Here is a 7,503-nt window from a genome sequence, read left to right as displayed (position 1 = left end):
CCATCTGCAAGCTGGAGAACCAGGGAAGTCAGTTGTGTAACTCCCAGTCTGAGGCTGATGGACTGAAAACGGAGTGCTCTGATGTTAAAGGGTAGCAGAAGATAGATATTTCAGCTCAAGATGAGAGGGTGCATTTGCCCTTCCTATGCCTTTTTGTTCTATCTGGACCATCAACAAATTGGATGAGTCCCACCCCCATTGGTGAGGGCAGATCTTCATTCCATCTACTGATTCAAATGCTCATCTCTTCCAGAAACACCCTCACAGACATACCCAGAAATAATGTTTGCCAGCTATCTGAGGATTTCTCAGCCTAGTCAAGTTGACATGTAAAATTAACCATCACAGCTGGAAAGATTTAATGTGGTATCTGAGAATTAGTTGTATGAAATTGATATTATGAAAACATTGAGATGTTTGGAAATGGCAAAATGAATGACTGAGATAAGATAGAGAATAAGATCACTAGAGGATAGAAGCAGGAACTGAGAAGCAGTAATATTGCACGAATTTCCAAGAATGAAACTGATATTCTCAACTAGGAAGGCAAGACTTGAAGAGAATGACAGTGAACAAATATTCAGTTTTAAGTTGCTATGTAACAACCCAAGAATTCAGTGACTTAATAATTTATTATTACCTCTCATAGTTTAGTATGATAACTAGGTTAAGTTGAGCAAGTCTTCTTGGAGTCTTTCCTGCAGTGATTGACTGGGGGCTTTCCTGGGACTGTCAGCTATCATGCCTTCTCATGGCCTCTCCATGTGACTTAGGCTTCTCATAACAAATGGCCTCAGGGTAGTCAGCCTTCTTTCATGTTGACTGTCTTCTAAGAGGCAAGAAGCAAAAAGAGCCAGACGAACTAAGGGTTATATCTGGGAATGGTAGGTGATACTTTCATTGTGTTCTATTGATTAAAATAGTCAAAAAGCCTCAAACAATTTAAGGATGTAAAGAAATAGACTCTATTGTGACATGGGGACATCCCAAAGTTACATTGTGGGAAAAAAAAAAAAGAAGTCAGGGTCATCTTTGGAAAATTCTGTTAGCCATAGACAAGGAATAAATTTAAGGTATAAGGTATTAGTGGCCTAGATGGGTGGAGGTGGCAAGGGTAATAGTATAATGTTCATGACTGCAAAGAGGGGCTATTTAAATAATAAATGAAGGCTGGGGCAGACAGAACCAGTCATCTACCAATATATATTTTAAAACATATTTTCCCTCTCTTCTTTGGTGACAGAATTCTGAATTTATTCATTGAGATACTGTGTCTTAGTAAGATTTCATTTATCAACCTCACTTGTAATCAAAGATAAGTAGAGATAGACAGATGTTCAATGAAACATAAATGAAAGGTGTTCAGTGGATATCCAGGGAAGCTCTTTAAAACTAGCAAAAACATCTGATGTTTGCCTCTTGTGGCTCATTCCCCTGGTCATCTCTGTCTTTCTGGAATATAGGTATATTAGTTTTCTTTTCTGCATAGCAAATTATTACAAACTTAGTGGCCTAAAATAATATACATTTATTATCTCTCAGTTCGTGGGTGTGGAGTCCAGACACAGCTTAGCTGGTTTTCAACTTCAAAGTCTTCCCAGGCTTCAGTCCAGATGTTGGCTGGGGCTGCAGTCTCTCTAGAGGTTTACAGGGGGAGGATCTTCTTCCAAGCTTCCTTGGGTTGTTGGCAGAGTTCATTTCCTTGTAACTACAGGCCTGAGGGGTTCAGTTTCAGGCTGGAGGTCATCCTCAGCTCCTAGAAGCTATCCACAGTTCTTTGTCAGATGGACTTCTGCAATGTGGCTGCTCACTTCATAGCAGGTTGAGGGAGAGGACTCTAGGGTCAGTGTGCGAGCCAGACAGAGTGTGACATAATGTAACATAACTATGGCAGTGGCATCCCATCATTTTTGCCATGTTCTGTTGCTTAGAAGCAAGTTACATGTCCTGCCCACATTCAACGGGAGGGGATTCTACAAAGTGTGGGTACCAGAACATGGAGACTGTGATGAGTCACCTGCGGGAATGTCTGCTACAATGTGTGTGACGATCACAATTCCAATAACTATTTGTAATTTTGAAGAAAGGAATTAAGTGATAAGAAGAGCAAAACTTGGGTCCCTGAGGATTTCATAGAGGTGCTGAACCAACCTTGGAATACCTGCCTCTGGTTTTATTATCTGAGAAATAAATCTCTAATTTGCATAAGCCCTTCAATTTTCATCCCTGTCATTAGTTGCTGAACACAGTTCTTTACTGATTCAGGAACTAACCCTTTATTTTTGCCTCTTTTAAAATTATGTCTTAGGCATATAATTCCATATATCCTCTTCTTTTCTACAAAATTCACGAGAAACTAATGTTCTCCTTGTTGTAGATGATCACATCAATTACTACAGCTTCCATTATTAGCTACAAACTACCGAGTACCAAAATGGTAGCTCCATGATCTTCTCTTTAGCTCTCAGATTTCTTGTCTTTGATAGACCCGGACACTTTATATTCAAAAATACTATCTTTTCAGTTGCCCAGATAAAAAATATGAGAATATTTCTTCAGTGTGATTAGACATGTTTCCTTTAAGGTTTAAGTGAATAGTCTCTATAATGTAACTCAAAACTGAGAAGAAAGCAGATGGTGTTTTAACACAATAAATGCCAAAAGTTATGCTGCAAGGAAATGTAAATCTCATCTCCAGATCCCATATGGACCATTGGCAAGAGATTAACCATTGCTGTGGAAGAGCTCTGCTATTCCTAGATGCTCTGGCAAGACTAACAGAAGCAGAGAGAGAGAGAGAGAATGAAAAAAAGCAATCTGTGGGTCCCAGAGCAAGCAAACACATTCCAGGAATTGAATATTCACTTTCCCAGCCAGGCAGCATAAATGGCTGGGGAAGAGAATATTCATGATTCATCATGCCTCTGGAACAGCACTGTCCGAAAAACTTTCTGCAGTGATGAAATGCTCTGTATCTGCTCTAACAAGGCAGCTGCTAGTAACATGTGGCTATTAAACACTTGAAATGTGGCTAGTGTGACTGAGGAACTGAATTCTTCATTTTATTTAGTGATAATTAAATTAGATCTAAATATCCTTGTATGGTTAGGGACTAACACATTGGACCATATACCTACGCAGCCTATGAAGTTTCCTTTGATATATTAGGGGGTTGAAGTGGTGCTACCTGCTAGAGAAAGGACAATGGAAGCCTTACCCTAATGGACAGGAGCAATGAAAAGGCCAAGACTTCTGTGAGAAATCTGAAGAGTGAAGTATTGAGAAAAGAATAATTCCACATTGGGTTCTCTCCACACAGTGCTTAACATCCTTTAGTTAGCAAGTTAAAAGGGGTTTGGAAAGGAAATTAACAAGTTTGGAGGCTATAACATATATATTATTTTATTATTCTAAGAACATTTGGATATGTGAACATCTAAAGTACCAACAAAAGAGTATGTAGTCCTTTCATGGAAGATCATGGTTTTAAATAGCACTTTAGGCTGGGTGCAGTGGCTCATGTCTGCTATGTTGGGAGGCCGAGGCAGTTGGATCACAAGGTCAGGAGTTCGAGACCAGCCTGGCCAATATGGTGAAACCCTGTCTCTACTAAAAATATAAAAATTAGCTGGGCGTGTTGGCATGTGCCTGTAGTCCCAGCTGCTCGGGAGGCTGAGGCAGGAGAATCGCATGAACCCGGAAGGCAGAGGTTGCAGTGAGCTGAGATCGTGCCACTGCACTCCAGCCTGGACAAAGCAAGACTCCATCTCAAATAAATAAATAAATAAATAGCACTTTAAAAGTTATGAAAATAGTAACATTGTTATGATAAAAGATTTGGAAAATACGAAACATTCTAAAAAAAAAAATCACTGGTAATCTCATTACCCACAGCTTACTTCTGTAAAACTTTTAGTGTATAATATAACCTTTCAATTTTCTTTCTGTGTGTATCTGTGTGTTTGTATTTATGTGTGTGTATACATGTATACATACATATATCCAAAATACATATACATATGTAGATGTATATATCACAGTTGATACACACATATCAGTGTATGTAATACAATTGATCTAATACTGCTTTGCTCCCTTAACAGTAGATCGCAAACATATTTATAGGGGTCCTCTTTGATCTGCAATGTGATTTCAAATGGGAAGCAACATGATCAAGTGTTTTACTGCCTGGACTTTGGAGCCGAACTATCTGGATTTACATCCCAATGTGTGATTTATCTATTGTGTGACATTAGGCAAGTCCCTTAACCTTTCTGTATCTCAGTTTTCTCAATTCAAAAGGTTACTGTGATAAGTAAGTAATTTACTATATGTAAAGCATGTATTACATCTGGCACAAAGCAAGCACTATATTTATGAGCTATTATTATTATCATTATCAATGGTCGGATGCTATCCCATCCTATGAATATATCATAATTTAAAAAATAAATCTCAAAATATTTCATACCCCAAAAAACTTCTTTTTAATACCTATAACATATAGCAGAATATACCTGCATCTCTCAGAATATAGCCATTATTTTAATTCATTCAAGTAATGGTTTATGTTATAAAAGATAGGGAAATAAGTAAATGAAGTTAGTTTGTTCTCTGTTGAAAGCAGATATTTTTTTAAAATAAGTTCCAAGTACATAATTATTTTAATGGATATATACATAGAATTCATCTATGTTGGCATTTTTAAACTAAAAGAGTTTCAAGAGAAAATATAAAAGAAAAAACTCATGGATATATTTCTACAGGTTTAAAAGTATATATTCCACCAAATATTTATATATGTAACATTAAGAAGTGTTGTCATAGAATTAACGTGGTGTTAAAAATATTTTGGTTGTGTTCCAGTAAGAACTATCTACACACAAACAGCAATTCAACTGGAAAAACTCTCTACAACAGAATTGGTTTCCAGAACATACATTTCACAGGACAAGTTGATTCTGCTCTAATCAAGTGAGCCTTAGGAAGTAATTCAAAAGCACATCTCCATTGGCAATTTGCTGACACTGGTTTTCTTTTCCCACAAATTGAAAACACTCATTAAGGAAAATAATCTGATGAGGCATGTGAGCAAATATAGTGCCTGACAGGAAATCTGTCTGAAATAACTCTTCAGTGGGCCTCCCCTAGTATCTAGATATTCCAAGTCCTGTCCTAGGAACAGAGGAGACTCCTTTGGGGCTGAGGGTAGAGATGAGATGGAGGAATCATATGAAATTGTTAGCTCCAATTTGTGACATGCAAGGTTAGACTGAGAAGGAGAAACTGCCTGACCAGGTACATGTGTCCTGCTATGTAGTTATCCAGGTGTGGAGCTCCTCTCTAGAAATATATTGCAGAATGCGAGATAGCTCACTATCAGGGAGTACATTATAATAAAAACCCTCTCTGTTTACTTATCTCTGCTAGCTTTGCCAAGTTCATAATTATATACTCTCTATGAATTACATTAAATAATTTAACATGTCTGGCAATGACTCAAAACCTAAGACACATTCAGGAAAATGTCCAAGTTTCTGTGGTTTTTGTTCTAAGAATACTTAAGACTTAGTCAGAGACGTGGAGTACCTGTTGGGTTGTGTCCAGTGTACTTGAAGTGATGGTGGTTATGCTTACTCCAAAGATCAAGAATAAAACATTTTTCTGAGCCCAATCACCTTGAAAGCATGATAATTCTAAACATTTTATGCTTTTCACTTTCAAAAAGATTTTCAAGATAACCAAAAGTACTAGTTGATAATATAGGTTTTTTTTTTTTTTTTTCAGAAGCATTCCAGCTAATACATATAAAAGAAATGTGGTAACTAGAAAATCATCAATTTGCAACTTGTAATGAAACAAATGTCAAAGGCAATGACAAAAATTTGCTGAGCTAAGGCCAAGATGACAAGGTCTTCATCATGAGAAAAACAAATACAATGTGATTGGACCCTTGCATGGTTTACCTTCGGTTAAGGATGCCCTGATGGTTTTTCTGCTATTTTCTGTATTCACTTCACTGCATATCCTTGTTCCTCCCTCCTTTCTTCCTTGAATCCTTTTTTCCTTCTTTCACTCCTCTAATAACTATTTATTGAGACTATGTTGTAATTGGCATTGAAGATGCAAAAACTGTCAATGTGCATTCCTTGTCCTGTCCTTCAGGGACAGCATTCAATAAGGAAAGGGCAAGAGTGGCTGGGCACAGTGGCTCATGCCTGTAATCCTAGCACTTTGGGAAGCCAAGGCAGGTGGATCACCTGAGGTCAGGAGATCAGGACCAGCCTGGCCAACACGGTGAAACCCCATCTCTACTAAAAATACAAAAATTAGCCGGGTGTGGTGGCACACACCTGTAAACCCAGCTACTCGAGAGGCTGAGGCAGGAGAATCACTTGAATCCAGTGGGGCAGAGGTTGCAGTGAGCCGAGATCATTCCACTTCACTCCAGCATGGGCGAAAGAGCAAAACTCCATCTCAAAAAAAAAGGACAAGAGCCAGACACCAGTAGGGTTGAATACCGGGTCTATCATTTCTATGCTGTGGAATTTGGGGCATGAGACTTAGGACCTCTGAGCTTGATTTTCCACTTAGAGTTATTGTGAAGATAAATGAGAGAGAACTCTCAAAGCACCTAACACAACCATGTGGTAACACAAGCACTTGAGAATGGTAAGTTCCCCTGCCCCACACAATGGTGCGTGAGAACAAATAGGGCTTTCATTCCTAGCCCTGTCTCCAGTGTGGGATCTTCGACTTTGCTTGGGCCAGGGACCTGGACACTTCTGCCTTAGCTCCTCCCCACCCCCTCGTTGAATCACCCACAGTCCCTCTTGTGAGCTGTTCATGTCAGGTCTAATCACCACCAACTGAGGAAAGCCCATGGGCAGAAGCACAGGGAAAATGGAATCTGGTCCAGCGATTCCAGTTTAGCCTCCTTTAACCAAACAAGTATTGGCTGACAGGATGCAGCATGCCCACTTATACCACGTGCACCTGTTCTGAGTTTCATTTTTATTTTCATAAAAAGTTGAAGCTATAGATGTGATTATGATACATGATATACTTCTGTAAACATAATAAACTTTTGGAAATACATTTTCTTCCATGATCTGTTAACTTTATTGACAAAAATTAATACTTGGTTGATAACTCACAGGAAAGAAACATTCTCATCTGCTCTGGCCTTAAGCCTTTCATTCTTTCAGCCTGACACTCAGAGGTCTCTGTAACTCTTGAAATCTTGACCATCTGTGAACTCTCAAATCTGGAAGAGCAGGGTTTCTTTATATTTTTCAAAATCTCTTTTGCTTTCTGTGTCATGTGTATAATCTACAGTTTTAGATGGTTCTGAGGGTTTTAGTTTCTCCCTTTCCCCTTGTTGTCCTGACAAGGGCAAGTAGGTTTTGATGGGCTTTGGGTGGGTGTTCTAGATAGCAAACCTCCATAGGAGAAACAGAATTTGCATCAGAGCCTGTCTCCACCACTCTCACTGGAAAGGCC

This window comes from Chlorocebus sabaeus, chromosome 7, assembly GCF_047675955.1.
Source record: "Chlorocebus sabaeus isolate Y175 chromosome 7, mChlSab1.0.hap1, whole genome shotgun sequence".
Classification (NCBI taxonomy): domain Eukaryota; kingdom Metazoa; phylum Chordata; class Mammalia; order Primates; family Cercopithecidae; genus Chlorocebus; species Chlorocebus sabaeus.
This window is presented reverse-complemented; position numbering follows the sequence as displayed.